We start from the raw sequence: 23,241 nt of genomic DNA, 5'->3' as shown, positions 1-23,241 counted from the left end.
CGGTATCTTTGCGACATATTCCCCGCAGCCATTTTACAGTGATTATTAATTTTTACAGATCTTTATCGGCGAAGCATCCACCATATTGCCAGTTCTCGTGGAAAATGATGCAACGATGCAATCCTTGGTGTTGAGTGAAGAATCACGCCTCCACACCAAGCAACGATTACAACATTGACATTTGGAAATGAACTTCGCTTCGACACTTTTTCCTTCATTCGAGAGGATGCCCATTATTCACTGCATGTTGCAGTGTTCTTTTCCAAAATCAAGCTGGAAAAATTGATGGAATAGGATTTTTCTTGCAGAGGAAGAAGAGAGAAAAATTGGTTGATGAATTCGTGGCCATCGGCGCATCATCATGAAAAAGGAGTAAGTTTTGTATACATCATGGACACACACATCTTGCTGATATTAAACGTGGATAGTGACAACTAATAAGGACTATTTACTTCACTTCTTCATTTTTATGGTAAAGTCAGGTATATGTTGAAAAAATATTTAAACTTATAGCTCGATCTTAGAGGAAGCAGGATAAGACAGATGACAAAAAAAAAAAAAAAAAAAAAAATCTTATGAATGAGAAAATTTTAGAGAAAAATAAGTTATACGACAGAAGGTTATATATTATTGTTTTGGCACGAGGATGAAATGGAGAGGGCCTGTCAAGATCTGAATTATGTTGCCAGAAAGTATAATGTTCTTTGGCTCTCGTCCTAAACTTTTATTTCCACCCGAATCTGTTATGTTTTCTTTTGAGAATAATCGTTTCGAAGAAATGTTAGGGTTAGAAGTTGTCATTAAAATAGCAAGAATAGTGTTTCCGTGTCTTCGCTTTCGCTTGCTTTATCGCGTGCTCTCGTCGTTATGAAGCAGACCTGAAAAAGATCCTTGAGCTGTCGAAATTGACATGTTTTCTTGGCGTCTTTCTGCCATTTTTTGGACGATGTGATAGGCGCCATGATTCATCCTACGAACTCGCCGGGAAAAGAAATGCTTCAGCTAGAATTTTCGTGCTTACTTTTTAAAAGTAAAGAGAAAAGCCTACATTCAACATACGTTGTCGTCTTCGACATTGGAAATTGATTAAGGTAGTAGATATAGCGTATTTACTATTTACAGAACTATCAACTAAACTATTAGTGAAAAAATACCAAAACTTTTTACCTTTCACGTGCGTCGCATGGATTTTGTCAAGAATAACTATTTAGATGAAAATGCCTCGGCAATCCTAAATATAAAAAAATCCACAAGTGGCAACTCAGCATGACCAGAGTTCCCAGGCACGAGAGGATCCTTCGCCGGCCAAGGGAGAAGAGCACCCTACCGCGAGTCCCAGCTGCAAAGGCTACGTCAGTCGACAGTAGTAACCCAGCTACCGTTGAGTCAGGTTGTCGGTGGTTGCTCGTCGCATGTTGACAGTGACGTACATGTGCGTGCATTTGTGTGTCAGCAGTTTTGAGCAAATGTAGAATATCTTGATAACACGTAAGCATGACGTTAGTTATACTGTAAAGCAATTGTAAGCGAAAAGACACAAGTGCCTAGATATAATGTGATACTCGGTATCTTACCTGTGAATTGTGTTATAAAGTTAATCTCCGTAAATGTGTTGGAGGCCGCGACTGGCATTCGTTATGTGGGAGAACTCGGTTCGTTGTGAACTTTCGCGGAAAAGGGGAAATAAAGCCCGGGAAACAAATGAGCACCTGACATGGTGAAGGTGTGTGCGGGTGTTTGTGTGCGAATGTGTATGGGAAGGCATGAATCACAGGTCATCACCATACTCTGATCTCAATCCCGTGACCCATAAAACTTACTACTACTTCTATTGCTAATCGATTTCTTTGTCGCTTCTCACAAACGTCTACTTTGCATTTCCAGGTCGTATCGGTACACTCGTAACTTCAGTGTGCAGTAATAAACGGAATGCTTTCAAACGCGTGTGCACAAAATTTGCTTTCATCATCTCGTGGTTTTATCGTGTGAAGTCGTGAATTGAGTTTGAGGTAAATGTGGAAAAAATTGATAGGAAAACACCGAGATAACTGCGGTTGTGTTGTCAGTGTCCTGAAGTCTAAAGACTAACTAGTAGTGACTCGTGTGCAAGTTTTAAAGTCTACTGGAAAGAAGTGTCTCTTCATTAATGTTTAAACTAGGCTGTATTTTTTGACATTGTTTTCCTAATGACCATTATGGCCTCATCTGGTTGACATAACAGGAAAACCTTCGCTTTATCACACACAAACAAATTTGGTCTGTCAGGTAAGTTACTAGTTTTTATCTACATGTAGGCACTGTCGCTGCTCGTAAACAACTGTGTATCGTATAAGAGTAGATAGATAATTCAGTACGCTTATATATGCAAGTACATGCAGCTTATTGTAAAGTAGGTGTAAGGATTTACACGATATGCAAGATCTTGTTTGTTGTATTCAACTTTAATCATGAGAGAAAGACGACTCCATGCGGATTGTGTTTCTAGACTTAAACTAACGAAATTTAGTGAATGACGAAATCCTAGGTTTGTCTAGTACTAATAATTTCGTTTGTACATACTTTCATTCAATTTGCTTACAGGTTCTTAAGAATCTAAGTGTAGGCCTATGTTCAGTTACTGAATATGCATAAATCAGATGGGTGATACCAGTAAGAGTATTGTGTGTGTGTGTGTGTGTGTGTGTGTGAGAGAGAGAGAGAGAGAATGAATTTCTGGTGGCTAATGGGTAGTGAGAATCTTCCTCGCCAACGATTTAGCAAATGGTTAAATACCACAGTTCTGGAGTATCAGATAATATTAGAAAACTAATCTCGTAGACATCACGATCCAGACCTACTGAGATTGTTATTGATTCTGAATGAAAAGGAATTTTTTCTGACGATTTTTATGCATTCATTCAAGTTTTACATACACACACACACACACACACACACACACACACACACACACACACACACACATATATATATATATATATATATATATATATATATATATATATATATATATATATAGTTTCAATTCATGTCACTGAAAAATTAACAATCATTGACAGGTGGTCAGGGCAACACTGTTGATATACCCACCTGCGGACATAGGATGATAGAAAAATGCTTGGAAAGGACACTAGAGAGAATAGCTAACGAATGCAGAGAGAGAGAGAGAGAGAGAGAGAGAGAGATAACGGTGATCCCGTTTTCTTAGATCTAGGCTTCGACTTTTTTTTTCAACTGTTGAATAATTGACGAAATTCATTACTTTTCATGTACGAATTTTAACATAAAATAACGTACCTTACCCTTTTATATACTAGTACTCGTAGAAAAGCGTAAAAATTTTCAGTTAGGATGAGCCTTTCCTCATCACCTATTAGCTTTCGTTATTGTTACCCACTTTGAAGTAAAATCGGCAAACCGTGGAAAACACAATATATTTTTGAATTTCCTTCAGGTGATTGAAAAAATACATTTTCAGTTTTGATAAGCTTTCGCTGTATTTAGTAATAGTAAAGGGGAATAAATTAATGAAAGTAGGCCTATGCTGGTTTTACCTCACATTGGCCTTCATTGTCAACAAAATAATAGACCGATACGCAAGGGAAGAGCCTGACGGTGATTTTTACGGCTCTCTGAGTTTGCATTCAATAAATTGCTGAATATGATAGAAGGAAGAAACGTATTTCAAAACTCGTTAGAACTGTGACACGGGACATTTTGAATGATTAGCTTCATTAAGCTCACATACGATAAGTATGATGATAATATAGTTTTACTTGGTATACGTCGATATACATATGGCTTCCATAAAATACCGCCAACTGTGACCGGAAAAAAGTAAAAATAGCAAAAATTTGTATATATAAAAATCTTTTTATTATAAATTCATTGCCATATTTTTAACGGATTTTTTAAATCAATATGATAAAGAATCTTAAAAGTTTCGCCACTTTATTTTCCAAAATACAAAAAAGGTTACAAAGGAAGCTTTCGACTATTTGTTGTGCAAACGGTCGAAAGCTTCCTTTTTAACTTTTTTTTGTATTTAGAAAAATACAGTCGCTCCCATACATTATTGTGGCTTTTTACTTATCTAACCCATTCTTATGACACGATAACTACTTAGTTTCATGAAAAATGAAATGTAATGAAGGTTATTATTGAGATCAACGTGAAAGAAAGTTAATCACGAGTATCTAACGTTCGGACTAGAAAGGAATTTTGTGAATACTGACCGAGTCAGTAGTTTATTTATTTTGTTTGTTTGTTTAATGTTCGGCATAATGACTCTGAATTGAAGAAATATTTACGAAGAAAAAGACGTAACTGAAACATGTATAGTTAGACATTGATGGTATATATATATAGTATACCTCTAAGAAATCGTAAGAAACCTATGCAATGACTCTAGCCAGTCTTAGAATACCCATAATAATCGCTTTTCAAAAACTATTGTGCAATAAAGTCTTTTGTCATATGTATTTCGTACACTTTAAAGGATGTTTGCGTAATATATATTGCCAGTTAAAAACAAGAAATTTTACTTCAGATGATTACAGTGTGCCCTACTGGGATAAAAGCGACAACCGTTGAGTTTCTGCTGAAGCTCTTCCTCTGGTTGTTTATTTACGATTTCCAATATTTCTTACTTGCGATTAATGTTTATATTATTGTATTACCGGTATATCAGACGAATCTCAAAAGAATATATTTACTACTAAGTTTTTTTTTTGCATTTTTTTGTGTATAATCACATTTCCTACATAATGATAAGTGTTTTGGTGTGAGTTTACAGTCTATTCATTTTTTGTTTGTTTGTTTGTATGGTGTTTTTACGTTGCATGGAACCAGTGGTTATTCAGCAACGGGACCAACGGCTTTACGTGACTTACGAACCACGTCGAGAGTGAACTTCTATCACCAGAAATACACATCTCTCACTCCTCAATGGATGGCCGAGAATCGAACCCGCGACCACCGAGGTGAGAAGCAAACACCAAACCAACCACGCCACTGAGGCGCTTACAATCTATTCATGTACATAAGAACGAGATGGAATGAAGCCAATCAGCAGCCGATATCATCGTGACAGGATGATTATAGAGGAAATTTTTCGTTAATAGACCAGCTGACACCGAATATAGTTTAATTAATTATTTTTCTTTTAATTAGATTTTGATCATTTCTGAAAGAGATGTTTGGTTCTTTGTTGTTTATGTTTCTTTGTTGTCTTCGGTCTTATCACGTTATTATCATTATTGCATTTAATATGCAGCACAACCTCCCTCCAGTTTTGATAGAATATGGTTCTTCGCCTTCATACACATGTACAGTTATTGACAGTTTTAAATGATCAAAGTCTCATATATATATATATATATATATATATATATATATATATATATATATATATATATAGAATGAGACTTTGATCATTTGACTTTGCCAATAACTGTACGTGTCTCTGAAGGTGAAGAACCATTTTAATTAAAGATCAAGGGCAGTTGTGGTAAAGATCAACTGCAATATATATATATATATATATATATATATATATATATATTATATATATAATATATATATATATATATATATATATGTGTGTGTATATCGAATGTAGAGACTTAGTGGGCACGGTAATATAAAGAAGAGAGTGCAGACTCGAATTCACTGAGGGGGCATGAAGCCAGAAGGAAGAGAATTCTTAAACTTGGCAGGTCTACACTGGGCCGATGAGGAGGAGTTAGCCCCTGCATAGGCTAAATGTTACTTCCGCAGAAGCAGTACGAAAAGTACTCGGAGGGAAGTCAGTAAATTGGTGAAGGCCGAGTTATTGATCGGATAGATTTAGTTCCTTTGGTTCAAATCGATCGAGAAGAAAATAAAAGATGAATCATCCCAAATATGAAGAAGTTTTTTTGCAGACTAGAAAGGAAAAAGCTTTAATGGAGTGCACGGGGAATATATATATATATATATATATATATAGTATATATATATATATATATATATAGTATATATATATATATATAGTTATATATATTATACACATGCACACACACACACACACATATATATATATATATATATATATATATATATATATATATATATATATATATATATATATATATATATATATATATATATATATATATATATATAACCCCCATTTCACCAGGCATTTATTTAGTGCGCTTGTTCACAATGGTTACGTGCAGATTTGCGAGAAAAAACTAGGAAACGGCAGACATTTTTCCGTCCTATTAGATGGTCTTAAAAGCTTAAACTAAAAAGTAAAACATAAGCCTTAAAATAAAATAGAGTTGTGCCTCTTTGGGGATTATTTTTTTAGCAAGAAAATAATCTATATAGTGCTTTTTACTCTGTCTCTGTTGCCGGCAAAGGATCTCTGTAACATTTTTAAAGTTATTTTCTCGTTTTTCCATATTTCGGGATTAAATTACATCTTTCCATTTTGGCTAAATCTGTGACTGCTGTTTTACAGAAGAGACATGAATATACACGTATGTAAAATTAAAGATAATCTCTCTCTTTCCCCCCTCTCTTCTCTTCATCTCTCTCTCTCTCTCTATCTCGGCCTTCCCTCTAGCTAAATCTCGCTCAACCGCGAAGTCCCGAGCCTTCTTCTCTCATCTCTCTCTCTCTCGCGCCTCTCTCTTCTCCTTCTCTCTCTCTGTTCCTCGCGTACACAAACATATACACTGAGAATATCCAATTTTTACTCCTCCATGGTTTCTTTATACTACGATTTCTTATTCCAATTTCCCCTGAGAAAATATGAATCCAGATGTTCAGAGACAACTTTATTAACATCAAAATTATCTCTTACCTTTGTGTACACGAGCGAAGATGATGGGAAAATGGTCCTTCGATCCTGTACTTTGATCGTACTTGATTTCACGTTAGGACATATACATCCAGAAGCATTTTTTAGAACTATTCATGCATTACCATATTCAAGTAGGCCACATACGTGTTCGTTAGGCTGTTAATATGCGAGCGGGTTGTTCTAGTGCTAATCATCGTTTTTTTTTTTTAGTCGGTGGGGATGTTCCCTGACGAAATACAGTGGTAGAAGATTTTTCCTGTGGATCGTTCAAGTTCTTTCCTTATATCTATCTATTTATCTGCTGGATCTTTGCTAGATTGTGACCCCCAACGGTCGATAGCTAGGACTGATATTTCTTGGGGTCATCATCTTTATGATATTTACACCCTTTTGTATATTTTTTTAAGGTCATCGCCAACGGGCTTGTAGTAAACACGCCGAAAAGGCGAATACATACCGGGTTAAAACCCATGGGCGTCACCATCTACGATAGACCCTATTTATCTGTCTATCTAGATCTTATTAAGTATTCTATACAGTAATTATTATTTCCTAATTAAAAATGCGTTGACGTCACTGAATATGTTTTTTTCATTATTATGTTTTTGCTTCCGTATATATGCTTAAGTGTTCTGTGTCAAAAACATACTATATATAATTCCTTCCAACACCCGGTGACAGTAAAGGATATATGTGTTCTAAAGAATAACATCTGAAAAAAATATTCTTGACGTCTCATAATTCATCAGCATTCTTATTTCGAAATGATTTTTGAAATTCCGTTTCTCATGAATACGAAATCTTTTGATAATCCCAAATTCTGAGCAAGTCTGGCCATCGTGAAAGAAATACTGGGATTATTCGTGAACTCGTGAGTATTTATTTTGAAATATGTAACGACAAGAATTTATGATTTTGAAGAAGGAATAAAACAAAAGAATCGATAGAAATTGAAGGAAAATCTTTCGTAATGTTGTTTAGTTCTGGGATCTTGTGTATTTCATAAATATTTCCATCGTTAATTTCCTTTTTCCATTTCTTATTTCTGTTTTCGTACAACAAAAGAATTTTTGTTGACGTCGCCGGAAATGCTTTATTTTTTGCCTTTTCTGATTTTGAAGGAAACCTTAGTTTCCTTATGCAAAATCAGAAGATCCGAACAGTGGCGTGATTGGTATGGTCTTTGCTTGCCACCTCGGTGGCCGCGAGTTCGATTCTCGGTCATTCCATTGAGGTGTGAGAGATGTGTATTTCTGGTGACAGAAGTTCACTCTCGACGTGGTTCGGAAGTCATGTCAAGCCGTTGGTCCCGTTGCTGAATAACCACTGGTTCCATGCAACGTAAAAACACCATACAAACCAAACCAAATCAGAAGATCCGAACGTATAAGTGACACTCGACTCTCATTTTCCAGCTTGAGTGAATTGATACTGAAACGTAAATTTTTAGTACTTAACCCTAAACAATGTTGAATCTTGTCGTGTCAGTTAAAATCCCGATTAATATAACATCTAACGTCTTAAAAAAAACGATTAATGAGCAATTACTCCAAAGAGACCAATCGGATCTTTCCTAGGTAGTGACCCACAACGGTTTTAACCCGGATGTATCCACCTTCGCGGCGTGTTTAGTACAAGCCCGTTGGGGATTACCAACATAAACAAAAGACTCTAAATACCATAAAGATATTGACCACTAAGAAATAATAGTCGTATATAACGACCCCCGAACACCCTTTTTGTCACTATCTAGGAATGATTCGACCAGTCATTTTAGGATTATTGTTTGACAGAAGAAAGAAAAAATTGGGTGGAAAGGCATGTTTTAGTTTTCTAAGGCATTGAATGTTGATTCCAAATCATACGGAAAAAGTTACTCAAAAATAGATTGATTATGTTCTATTACTGAAGATTATTTAACTATGAACGAATCAGAATCGTAATCCTGATAATTTTTATAAGTTCTCTCTTTTTCCTGTCATTTTCCTTAAGGAAGTATGCGAAGCGATTTTTCTTGTCCAAATTGTGAATGATCGAAGTTGAAATAAACCATTAACGGCTGCATATGATAGCTTTAAAATATCTCGAAAAAAAACATCTAAACCGTGAGAGAAAGCGAAAAGGTTAACTTAGACTGGAAGTTCAGCCTTTTCTTATTCAGAGCTTTCGACATTGCAAAAAGAATGTTTATTTTGGAAGACTGAGTTTTATGCAATAAATCGAAAACTTGTGTAAAAGAGCAATTAGTTTAAACTAACCGTAACTCAGTTGAAGTATTCTGTTGTCTGTTGATTAAGTTAATCACATTTTTATCAGTTCTTTAAAAATCTTATTTTTCAGTGCTTTTATATTTTTTTTAATATTAAAGTCCTCTATGCCTGGTCGAGATACATAGAAAAAGTACAATGAAATACATAGAAAAAGTACAGTGCAATATAATTTGCTATTTGCAGAATGTTATGGAACAGGAGATTGCGAGAGAATTGCTGAGTAGATGTGTCTGTACATCTCACATGAAACAGCCTGATTTGTGCATGAGAAAAATGCGAAAGATACAGTCACGCGATTCAAAAGAAATGATTAACCCAAAATGGTGAAGTACCTCCATGTTTTGAGTGCTACACTTTTGTATGCTTGAGATTTTCGATTTGATATTGGTTAGTTTATTTAGTAAAGTGGAAATTCTTTTCGAGGTTCTTTACGATGGAAAATAGAGCAATCTGAAGATCACTGTATGGAGAGAGAGAGAGAGAGAGAGAGAGAGAGAGAGAGAGAGAGAGAGAGAGAGAGAGAGAGAGAGTTTGTGAAACACGAGTTTATGCAAATATTTCAAGAAACGAATGAAAAGTCATCCTAAGGAGAAAACGCAAATACATTTATACATACATGCATACATATGCGCGCACACACACACACACACACACACACACACACACATATATTATATGTCCATATGTATGCTTGCATGTAAAAATGTATTTTCGTTTTCTCCTCAGGATGATTTTTTCTTTCGTTTCTTGAAATATTTGCATATGCTCGTGTTACACCTTATATATATATATATATATATATATAATATATATATATATATATATATATATATATATATATATATATATATATATATAAATTATTTATTGCTTACGCACACCCATACCCATATATAATTATATATAATATATATATACCTACTATATATATTATATAAATATATATATATATATATTATATTTATGCTCAGTTTAAAATGAAACCTTTCCTGTAATGACAGCTGCTGATTTGAAGTTGGTAAAGGCAGCTTCAAGGATTGGTATAGATATACAGTGCAATTGTTTTACTTGTTTTTGTGTTCATTTCTTTGGAATAGGTTTATCAAACCGTATCAGTCGAGTTCTGACTGCTTCTGTTATTGTTACTTTGCAAGATATGCAATAACAATTGTAACATATTACGAAATAGGCTTTTGGGATATTAAACAAACTTCGCTCTTTGTATCTTAGGATTGCAAATAAGCGATGGAAAAAAGTATGATAAATCCACATAATAATCAGTATCTTTTTTCATCTGAATACTTTCGTTGGTAAGTGCATTCTTTCTTATTCTCTCGTAGTTATCTTTCAGTTCATAAGGAGGCAAATGACATGCTGTTGAAATAAATCAGTTTACAGGTGCCTCATTGAGAGATGGCCAACACTATGGTTCTGCTTTTTCCAGATCTGTAAAAGTGTTTTTATTTATAAATTCTGTAAAGATTTGATAGGAGTGGAATTATTTTATTTCATAAATACTTTATATTCAAATTGATATAATGAATGATTGTACTGCCTATACATAGGAGTTTGGAAAGGCGTTATTGTCGCATTTGTGAGGTGTATTCGCATATGAAACATAGAAGATTTTATTATCTTGCAAACGAATATATGTAAGTTTATTCACTGGAGACCAAGAATGCCTTCACACAGCTTCTCGATGCTTTTACTGCTTGTTTGTTTACATTGTTTTCTCCTCTCGCACGCCTACTTCTCCCCCTTTCTTGTTCTTAATATTATGTAGTCACTTGTCTTTTATTAAGTTGGTTCGGGTAGGTCTTATTGTATTTATGTCATTGGGTATTTATTGTGAAACTCCGTCGGCCCTAATACGATTTCTAAATCATTGTTGTGGCTTTTCCTTGATATCTCTGTTTTACACACACACACACACACACACACACACACACACACACACACACATATATATATATATATATAAAAAAAAAATATATAGATATTTTATATAATTTATATAATATATATATATTCCGAAGGAAGTAGTAGGGAAAGGCATCCTCATCTTTCAACAGTTTATTAATGCCGACGTTTCGCGACGAATTCCAGGTCGCATTTTCAAGGCTAAAAATATATATAAGTTTACGAACATTAATAATTGATCTAATTTAATTTATATTAAAAATGTCATGGCAACAGCTCTCAATACAGTAAAAAGTAAAAAGTTAAAAGTTAAAAGTTAAAAGTTAAAAGTTAAAATGAACAGAACCTCCAAAGTCAGACATATTAAAAGTACAGGACTTCACTAAAATTTCAGAAACACCTACCTATACAAAAGAAAGAGTAAAACTGACACAATATAGGTAAAAATACAGTGAGGCAGACCAGCTGCCCAAACTAGGCTATGAACAATTTTACAGAGGACGTTTGGGTATTTAACGACGGTACAGTCTTTTTAATAATGATAGATTCTAAAATTGTCAGGTTGTTGTTGTTCCGCAGTTGGCCCAAGATAGAAAAATCCTTGCTGTCAATATATGTTTTACATGTTTTTGAGTGATTCCGTATATTGGATTGTTCTGGATTTGATAACCTACTACCTGTTCTATGGCTTATGCCCCTGTGGGAATCAATTCGAACCTTCAACAGCGTCGTATATAAATATACTTGCCCGAGATGTGATCACGGGACATACGTGGGATGCACGAGGAGGCTGTTGAAGGTTCGAATTGATTCCCACAGGGGCATAAGCCATAGAACAGGTAGTAGGTTATCAAATCCAGAACAATCCAATATACGGAATCACTCAAAAACATGTCAAACATATATTGACAGCAAGGATTTTTCTATCGTGGGCCAACTGCGGAACAACAACAACCTGACAATTTTAGAATCTATCATTATTAAAAAGACTGTACCGTCGTTAAATACCCAAACGTCCTCTGTAAAATTGTTCATAGCCTAGTTTGGGCAGCTGGTCTGCCTCACTGTATTTTTACCTATATTGTGTCAGTTTTACTCTTTCTTTTGTATAGGTAGGTGTTTCTGAAATTTTAGTGAAGTCCTGTACTTTTAATATGTCTGACTTTGGAGGTTCTGTTCATTTTAACTTTTAACTTTTACCTTTTACCTTTTAACTTTTTACTTTTTACTGTATTGAGAGCTGTTGCCATGACATTTTTAATATAAATTAAATTAGATCAATTATTAATGTTCGTAAACTTATATATATTTTTAGCCTTGAAAATGCGACCTGGAATTCGTCGCGAAACGTCGGCATTAATAAACTGTTGAAAGATGAGGATGCCTTTCCCTACTACTTCCTTCGGGATATATCTTCTTTGAGCTCCAGCTCCGGCCCTTATGTGTATATATATATATATATATATATATATATATATATATATATATATATATATATATATACACATATGTATACATGAGTGCATGTAGAATGGGTTGCGTGGATGCACAATCTCTTCATTACATCGTCGTTTTATATTCTGCTCTCAGAGAGGTCATTAGTATACATTCTTCGTTGCTTTGATCGTTCGCCTACCTTCTTTGTAAAGACTGCCGTCATTTGGGAAAGTATCGTGGACCTTCTACTTCTAGAGATTTCTTTACAGTCACTACGGTCTTATTTAGCCTCTCTACTTATTCCCACACATCCTCTTCTCTTTCTCTCTCTTCTGTTACTCTGTATTTGTGAGTATTATGCTTTTTCATGCGAAAACAAACAGCCACAAACTATAGAAGAAGGTTGTTGTTTTTTATCTGTACAAAATCTCTCTCTCTCTCTCTCTCTCCTGGAGAAAGCGTAACTCATTCTCCTAACTAGCAAGAGGTCCCAGATTTGAATACCTGGTGGCAAGTCGATTCCAGAGGAGGCTAAGAGAGAAGAAGAAGAAAAATGAACAGATGTGAGCACTTCGTTCTTCTGGTATAAAATTCCGTATTTTTTACAAGAAGTTATTCTTTCATTAAGAGGTTCAGGCATAGAAAGGACTTTATGTCCAATTAATTTCCATTAGTTTTTCCCCATCATTTTTTAGTATATATATATATATATATATATATATATATATATATATATATATATATATTATTATATAGTATCTATATAAAGAATATGCATTATATACATACATGCATATAACAACACGCACGCACGCGCGCAACACACACACACACACACACACACACACACACACATATATATATATATATTAATAATATATATATATATATATATATATATATATATATATATATATATATCATTTATATATCATTTATATATATGAAATAACCGATTATTGTGTGAGTGTGAAACAAAATTAAACACAGATAGGGGTTTAAGTTCCAGAGGAACGGACAAAAAAAATGCTATAAATTTAATTAAATGAGGTAAATAAGGTAATGAGAACGGAAGGAGATGAAATGAAAAACGTATGGGCAGGAGTTAAAGACACGAAGTGGAAGGAATAGTCGATGAGGAGTATGGAAAATTCCATGAATTGAATGTGTCAGTAGAAGTCAGTAAAAGCAAGGCGAGTGAGAATAAAGGGAGATTCAAGTAGACACAAAGCAAAAGGACAATACGCCAAACAATAAGAGGTGCTGTTTGAAGTGAATGCAGGCTAGAGTCGACAGAAGGATTGATTTGATGGCCCTTGGAACATGAAAAATAGAATAGAGACAAAACTGAATGATACGAGAGCGGAAAAGGTTAATGTAAGTCTGAGAATGCTTTTGTATGATATTGAGGAGAGAAAAAAAAAAGGATACCTCAGATTTTGGCAATGGGAAAGTGACTGGTATAGGATGAAAACAGCTTTTAAGACAAGGGTGTAATTGTCTTTAGCGTTTTTTAATTTCTTTATGAATGGAGTGATACAAGAATTCAGAGAAAGGAAATTTGATGTAAGTGAAGCATTCTGGTATATGAAAACGAGTCGGTAATGAAGTGTGGAATGGTTTCCACTCATAGATGATCTGCTGCTGATTGGGAATATTGAAGAGAATTAGTAGAGACCAGTAAACGAATGTAAATGTGCTTGCAAGAGGCTAAAGTTAAGAGTAAATATAAACAATATTAGGTTTATTGGGATAAATGGAAACCAAGAACTTAGATATTTGCGTATGAAATAAATATTAAATGGTGGTAAGTTCATGTAAGGGAGGAGGTGAATCCCACCATAACTGATGCAAAGAGAGTATATAGCAGGGTCTGCACAAAACAAGTAAAATGCGCGTATAATACGGCATGAAACTCTCAGCCACGGCCCATGCAACTCTCAGCCGCGGCCAATGAAACTTTCAGCCACAACCAAGTGGTGGCCTGTGTTGTTGGCACCTGTAGCGGTGCCAGGCACACGGTCATGACTAACTTTAACCTTAAATAAAAATAAAAAATACTGAGACCAGAGGGCTGGAATTTGATATGTTTGATGATTGGAGGGTGGATGATCAGCATACCAATTTGCAGCACTCTAGCCTCAGTAGGTTTTAAGATCTGAGGACAGAAAAAAAAGCCATATCAGTAGTTTCCTTTTACAGAAAACTAAAACTGTGACGAGTCTTGGCTGCCCAAGGAAGCCAGAGTGGGAATGTAAGAAAGTAATGTTTAACCAACGTACCTTTATAGAAGCAAAGTACAGATGTTGCATTTGTACGAAAAAGTTAGAGTAGGTGGAAGAGATATAAATATATATATATATATATATATATATATATATATATATATATATATATATATATATATATATATATATATATATAGAAATATGTATACATATATATGTATATATATATATATATATATATATATATTATATATATATATATATATATATATATATATTATGTGTGTATGACTCCAGAGCAAAAATGCACAGGGGCACTGCTACAATCATAATGCTTCATTCACCTACACAGAAAGGTAATCAGAAACGTGTCGAACCCCTACCAGTATTGCATGATTCACTTCGGTCTTCACACAAACTCGTATTTATTGGATAATAAAGCCCTTCCTTATTAGTACCTTGTTGGTCCATAAATTTTCAAACTCTCTTCCACATATTATGACTAAGCCGTCTCAAAATACTCCGGTCCATCTTCCACCTACTCTAACTTTTTCGTGCAAATGCAACATCTATACTTTGCTTCTATAAAGGTACGTTGGTTCAACATTATTTTCTTACATTCCCACTCTGGCTTCCTTGGGTAGCCAAGACTCGTCACAGTTTTAGTTTTCTGTATATACATATACACATATATATATTTATATATATATAATATATTTTTTTTATTTTTATATATATATATATATATATATATATATTTGTATATGTGTTTGTGTATTCTCTTTCTCACTTGTAGTTAAGCAGTACCACCTTCACCTCTTTAGCAAGACATTCAGGCTCGATGTCTTCCAACTACAGAGCGATTTAGTCTCAATTGCTTAAAACCCATCTTAACAACGCTCTCTCTCTCTCGCTCTTATGAAAGTACCATTTTGAACATCGTTCTCTTGAGTAGCTTAATCATAGGTCTGGTCTCATCTGCTCCCATTCGCTACACACAAGTTCCTTTATGATAACAATATTTTGATAAAATGGTGAGGGGGTTTGAGTTTGCTAAATTTCCATAATAGGTCCGTCTCTTTCATTCAGCTTCGATGAAACCTGAAACCAAACTGTTTGGAATAGCTCCGTTGACATAAAACAGTAAATCTTCGATAATTTCTCCCATTTGGGTGGTAGTTTGAGCTAGATTAGCGGAAAATCCAGATTGCTGACGAATTTTTATTTTCAAAATACATATTAGGCCATTTCATACCTCACAAATTGCTCTAACCATGCGAAAACAATTAATTTCTTTTTCATTACCGCGTGACTCGACTATTTTGTTTGTTTTTATCGTATAGGGCGAAACGGTATGTGACTTTGTGTGATATTGAGTGCAGCTTTTTTACCACCATAGTTAAAGAATGTGATCACATTCATCCCAAAAATTATCATGATAGAATATGAGTGACGAATATGAACGAGAATGCTTGAATTATCAGAATTGTTGAAATAACTCCGATGAGTAAGGATTTTTTTTTTATTAATATTTACCATTAAAACAATACTGGCTGAGGTGTTGGGTTGGTCCTAATCTCTTAACTAAGTTTGCCTTATATTTGATATCGAGGTTTATTGACAGATTTTTTTTTTTTTTTTTTTTTTTTTTTGCAGCTTCATAGTAGCGTTTTAATGTTCGTTTTCTTATTAGGTCACTAATGTCTATCCCATTTCTAAGTTGTCTTCAAAATGTTCAAAATATGTATAGGTCAAAGTTATTAGCATACTGAGAATGAAAACGCAGATGGCAGCAATGATTAAACATTTGGACAGATCGGAGTATACAAACCAAAGTAGTTACACTAGTCTTCAGTTTTGAGATTTATTGATTGATAATTTTCGTGGTATTTCTTTCAAATGAAATTCTCTATGGGTTAGAGGAGCCTATATACAAGTTGAAATTTTAAGAAATATTAAATATAAGAAACCCAGCTTTGTGTTTATCTTCGAATAGAATTTAAACAGCGTCGAAAGAAAACGATATCACATTTCTTTTAGCGACTGAGCCACTCGTACCTCCGGATTATTCACCTAGAAAAAAGAATAATTTTCGGTTGATATTTTGTATCTTTTGTAACTGACATCCTGGAAAATCTGTTTCAGTTCCTGTCAATGATTCTGATGAAAAAATTGCTAATCATTCTTGACTGATTTGTTAAATTGCTGAATACTTTTGTGCGCTGCACATCAAAGCATATCCATACACACATACATAAAGGCAGATAAAGAACTGATGTGTGCTTACATCTCTTCCCTTTTTATATTTGCCGTTTTAAAGCTTTTACCACTCATTCTGAACATTTCCGTTGATGTAACTTTTGTAAAAACGTTAGTCAATAGAATAGAGTTCCCTTGCCTTTCTATGATTATTTGATGAATCTGTATGACTTTTTTCCCTTATAAAACAAGAGTGATGCAGAACTCTTGCTGTAACTCCATTTAAGACAACACGTTACTTTTTTCTGTGAAAGTATGTAATTCACTTCCTCACCTTTTACTACTGGAAGATACTCTGAGCTAACTGTAAATACCGACTTTCGATGAATTATTTAGGATGCTTTTCTCTAACGTTCAGTTACTCTTCATTGATATAGCAGGGTTTATGGAATGGCGGATGAGTGGTACTTCTGTTTGTTGTACGTAAATCTTTAAGCTAAATATTCTGTTTTCTGTACTTGCTACAGAAACATTTTTAACAGCAACACAGGATACAGTCATCTTTCATTTCGGAAAATGGGAAAAGAGAAGTAATCACATTTTTGAAAGGAGGATTTTTACCGTCTTATCGGGTAAGAATTGCAATTATACATAGGCTTTTACCAAGATGGTCACGTGCAACAGGTTCTTCTTCAAGCTGTGACCTTTATGAGAGTTGAATATTGTTTCCTCGCTGTTCATTTTTGTAGATTATTATTTCACATAAAAGGCAAGGTGCCCAGGCCTTCGCTCGGAACCTGATTTTTGGATGCGTTTTATGCTGGGTGGAATTATGTATTTATACACACAACCACACATGTATAACTTATAAATATTAAATTACAACATTCAATTAATATAGAAGAAAAAGCGAATTTAATATTAAAGAAATACTTGTAGCTTCATCTTCATATATATATATATATATATGATATATATATATATATATATATATATATATATATATATATATAACATATGCATGCATACATACATACATACATACATAATGTGTATGTATGTCTATACAAAAAATATATATTACATGTATGTGCGTTTGTATCTATACTTATACATATACACATACACACACACCACACACACACACACACACACATATATATATATATATATATATATATATATATATATATATATATGTGTGTGTGTGTGTGTGTGTGTGTGTGTGTGTGTGTATTCATTGTTCGTAACTGTTGTCCATAGCTCTACAGGTTGTTCGACAGGTAATATTTTCAGACCGTGTAGAATTTCAATCTCATGTAAGTCACTGATAATCGTATCCTAAAATACTGCAATGCTTTTCTTGTTAAGGAGAAGATCAGGCCATGAAGTATTATAAGTTAATTTTCTCCCGATCAAACCCTGAATCCAATTTGTCATGTAACAAAATGTGTAAACAAACTTCTGCCGAGCAAGAAACCCTGACAACCCAAACCTCTCATTCATGGATTCATTTGGGTTTTTATGTAACTAAATGGCAATTTCATATATGCTTCTGCTGCCGGGAAAGAAAGAGGTCGTGCATTCACAGACAATGGGATTTTAGTGGCACGGCTGGTGGTTTGAACCGTGCCATGTGTTGTCGGCGGGTAGCATGGGTATATGGGTGGTAGGCAATTGAGCGAGGGCCAACCTAAAGTTTTATGATTTCCTTCCGCCATCTCCACGCATCCTCCGCCACCACCACCTCCTCCCTCTCCTCCTCCTCCTCCTCCTCCTCCTCTCACTCTTGATGCTGTTATTGCTACCCTTACCCTCCCACGACTTCGCCTTCTCCTCCCTCTTGATGGGCGTGTTCGGGATTAGAGGGTGGGGTTGGTTATCTGCTGCAAGGATGGGTGAAACTGGAGGTTGTGGGCGTGAGGTTTGGAGGTTCTGAGGTGATGGGGGTGGGAGGTGTCCTATGTCTGCGTTTGCGCCCTTTCTATTTTCCTCTTTTTTTTCTTTCTCTTCTGAAGTAGTATGTATTTTTCTTACTTATTCTTTCTCTTCTGATTTGTTATCCATTTCTTCGTTTTTCTTTCTCTTCTGAAGTGTTATCTATATTTTTCTTCTTTATTCTTTAATTTTTTGTCATCTGAAGTGTTATCCATTTCTTCGTTTTTCTTTCTCTTCTGAAGTGTTATCTATTTTTTTCTTCTTTTTTCTTTCTCTTCTAGTGTTATCTATCTTCTTTTTTCTTTCCTTCCTGAAGTGTTATCTATTTTTTTTCTTTTTTCTTTCTCTTCTAAATTGTTATCTATTTTCGTCTTTTACCTTTCCCTTCTGAAATGTTATCTATTTTTGTCTTCCGTATTCTTTCTCTTCCGAAGTGTTATCTATCTTCTTTTTTCTTTCTCTTCTAAAGTGTTATCTATCTTCTTTTTTCTTTCTCTTCTAAAGTGTTATCTATTTCTTCTTTTTTCTATCTCTTCTAAAGTGTTATCTATTTTCTTCTTTTTTCTTTCTCTTGTAAAGTGTTATCTATTTTCGTCTTTTACCTTTCCCTTCAGAAGTGTTATCTATTTTTTTTCTTTTTTCTATCTCTTCTAAAGTGTTATCTATTTCCTTCTTTTTTCTTTCTCTTCTAAAGTGTTATCTATTTTCGTCTTTTACTTTTCCCTTCTGAAGTGTTATCAATTTTTTTCTTCTTTTTTCTTTCTCTTCTAAAGTGTTATCTATTTCCTTCTTTTTTCTTTCTCTTCTAAGGTGTTATCTATCTTCTTTTTTCTTTCTCTTCTAAAGTGTTATCTATTTTCGTCTTTTACCTTTCCCTTTTGAAGTGTTATCTATTTTTTTCTTCCGTATTCTTTCTCTTCCGAAGCTTTATTTCCTTTTTCTTGTTCTCAGAATGTGACAGAGTTCGAGGAAGGGATTATATATCAGCATTGAGCGGGGCTGGCTGACCATATGCTAATAAATCATGTGTCTTAATGAAGGTGACATTTCTTCGAAACAATGCCAGCGGGAACTGGCACTTTGTCTGTTCCTTATTCGTGGAGGAATGAGTTCGACAGTGCTTACCTATTTGTCAGTAGATGAAATTATCCTGAAGTATTTCATAAATCAAATTGTTTACCTATTTGGTTTTTTATTTCCCGGATGCTAGAGCACCCCCTGCAGGCTGGCTCAGCGTCGTAGAAATTGGATGAAAATTGCAGGAAATGACAAGGTCTCTGTCAAATGGTGCGAAATTGGTAATTGGCGTGTTTTCGCTCACGGCTTTGAGTGTTAACACCAATTGATTTATTCAAGCGTCGTTAAACCCCCAACCGCGAGCGACGCCCCGTGGCACACTTCGCCAGCAAACAAAACAGCACAAGGAAATATTAATCTTTTCATAGCTGTTTTTATGAGTTCTTCCCATTATAATTGGTGTCTGTCATCGATATCAAGATTAAATAAGGATGTCAGCTTATGAAGTTGATATTGTGCAATAACACTGATGAACATCTTCCAAGTTTGAGGTATCTGGTGCTTCCGGATATAAAAGAATGTCAGTTCCGAAAAAAACCTTTTGATGCATCAGAATAGCTCTTTATAAATATAGGAACTGGACTAATAAAAGACCCGGAGATATAATTTAAAGCTACCAAAAATTAGATTCCCAAATATACATAATTTCAAGCATACAAGGCGCGATGGCCTTTGCATGACCTCTAGAGTGTAATTTTGGATCTATATGTGCTATTGATTGAGCATAAACATCTTCCTTGCGCAAATAACTTGGGTTGCATTCCGCTGAAAATGTCGGTGCTTATGTCCTTTTGCAAGTATCTTGTAGTTGGATAGTATTTCTATCTAAGGTATTTATCGTCCTGAGTTAGCCTTATAGTTCACGTTACAATATTTGCATGTTGGCCGAACATTTCTTGCGGAGATTTGTTGCTTTTTACTGAAACGGTTTCCAAGCAGAGTGTAGCAGGTTTAGTTACAAGTCCTCTCTCTCTCTCTCTCTCTCTCTCTCTCTCTCTCTCTCTCTTTCTGTCGGATAATTCACGTATTCAATTCATAAATCATTTGTTTATCTCTTTGATGCCTCTTGTTATGTTTGTATGTCCATCTCTAAAAATACATTTATTTTCTAAATCTCGGTTTGTCTGTTTGTCTCTTCCAATACTCTTGTAAGTACTTAAGTATATACATTATACACATAAGGCAAGCATAACCTACAGAGTTATCATCTCGGTAAAAAGGCAGTGCCATGTATTACTGAATCCTCATATCAGGAAACGAACATAATGTCTCCCTTAAATAACAAATCGATGAGTACATACTCACGAACATCCTCTTTAAGACGCAGTAGGTACTCAGCTACCTCGGGTCAGTCTTCTTTATTTGACGTGTTAGCCTTGAAGATCTGAGCTGGTATTGACTGTTTTCGTAATTATGCTCTGAAAGCCATACTTCTTTTGGGAAAGGAAACATTTTCCAAGGGAAATGATCGGAAAAGGTGAGCATAAGGCATAAAATAATGTCCTTGGCGTGAGAAAAGGCCATTTAAAAGTCTTACAGCTGTTATTTGGTTGAATATATCACTCAGTATTTTATGGGGTGCCTATATTTCTTATGGTTTATCCCTGGAATTTGGAATTCTTTACCTCGTTTCATAGAATCGCTCAGAAGATTCGATGTCAGATAACTTTCTGGACACACACACACACACACACACACACACACACACACACACACACACACACACACACACACACACACACACATATATATAAATATATATAAATATATATATATATATATATATATATATATATATATATATATATATACGTATATATAACGTGTATCTGTGCTGTATAATTTACAAAAACCACTTTGAATCTATAAGATTCGTGTATGTACGTTTGTATGTGTTCAGCAAAAAAATGAGTACGTGGGCTCTCGCATTTATTCATAATATGTAAATCAAATTTATGTAATTACGAATGGGGGAACCTTTTACTGGAAAGTTACGCCTAAAAGGGCGCTTGTAAAATGGAAGAGAGAGAGAGAGAGAGAGAGAGAGAGAGAGAGAGAGAGAGAGAGAGAGCCAAGCCCTTTTAAAAGATCAACGGATCCCTCGAACTTCCCCTAGCAACATTTAGGTTCATGGGGAACTAAACTGAAACTTTTGATGTTGAAAACCTTCTGGAGGTCTAATGGAGTGTTACATTGGATGATCCAGTAGTCCTTGAAACCTTTTTCTTCTTCTTCTGTCTTAAGACAGAACGTTTTCTCTCAGTCCCGTGTCTAAATACTGTTGATGTTTAATAAGTTAGTTTATTTAACTTGTCTATTTTTCCTCCAAAAAAGCCAGTGGAAGAATTTAGATGGAATAAGATGGACCAGTTTTTGACGTGTCAAAAACTTGGCCGTGTTCTATGTCCTTTCTATTTATAAGTTATGTTTTCTCATCGATTTTAGAGCCGGGCTAATCGTACTGTCTTCATTAAGTATCTTCTTGTTAAATTATGCAGAAAGATATGAATATTGATCGCCATCAGGAACCTCAGGATTATATAAACAAATTTGCACTGTGTTTTCTTACGTTCTGTTGTATTGACAGAGGATAATTCATACGTGTTAAAAATTGTTACTTTTCAAAAAACCTTAGCGTTAAGTATTTCCACTTGTTCAAAGATACCCCGCAATTCAGACTGAGGAGGAGCCGGCGGACTAGGAAGTAGGCACAACGAAATATTAGCCATTCGGGGGCGAATGCTTTCGTCCCTACCGAAGAAACAAAGCTAAAGGCCCAAAAGGGAACTCGAGCGATTGGTATTAATGTATCCCAGAATAGAGCTGATGCCCTTAGTCAAGATAAATTGTGGAAATCCGAGGGGACCAGTTCCCTTCTGTTCTCTCGTCCCCTGCCCTCTTCGGCCCTTGCCCCTCCCTCCCCCAGATTCACGTGGTTCGTTTCGACGGGCTTAAAAGCTTCGTTGACCTGAGATTAATGTAGACTCTGGTTAGTAGATGATGTATTATGCAAGGGAGCAAGTCAGAAGAATGATCATAACTTGGGGCTTTAAGTACTGCCGGAGACGAGATCAATGTCAACCACTTCAAAAATATGATTCATTACTTTCTTTTAATAAAGGGAGTAAACGAAACTTCACTATTTAATAATGGAGGGTCTAAATCATTGAGTTTAGAAATGAGAATGATGAATGAATTATTCTTGCGGGGAGGAATTGAATTTGTTATTCGATAACGGTGGCCAAAAATTGGTTTCCCTCTTGGAACTTTTGGTTCCAGGTGCGACCTTGACCCATGTTTGCAGTGAGGGTACGAATTGCCG

The 23,241-nt window shown here is 34.9% G+C and overlaps 1 protein-coding gene across 4 annotated transcripts in view; it reads left to right on the top strand.

Moving 5' to 3' along the window:
* The first annotated feature begins 1,322 nt into the window (after nucleotides 1–1,322).
* The window catches only part of LOC135215656 (protein artichoke-like), a 389,065-nt gene continuing 367,146 nt past the window's right edge, over nucleotides 1,323–23,241 (top strand). Inside the window, exons 1-2 of one of the 4 annotated variants that reach the window (XM_064250585.1) lie at nucleotides 1,323–1,432; nucleotides 1,885–2,265. The gene's annotated coding sequence lies outside the window, so the exon portion shown is untranslated. Of the gene's footprint in view, nucleotides 2,266–23,241 lie in introns of all 4 variants that reach the window. The other 3 variants (XM_064250584.1, XM_064250586.1, XM_064250583.1) reach the window with 3 other exon arrangements.

Source organism: Macrobrachium nipponense, chromosome 5 (genome assembly GCF_015104395.2).
Source record: "Macrobrachium nipponense isolate FS-2020 chromosome 5, ASM1510439v2, whole genome shotgun sequence".
NCBI lineage: Eukaryota > Metazoa > Arthropoda > Malacostraca > Decapoda > Palaemonidae > Macrobrachium > Macrobrachium nipponense.
This window is presented reverse-complemented; position numbering and strand designations above follow the sequence as displayed.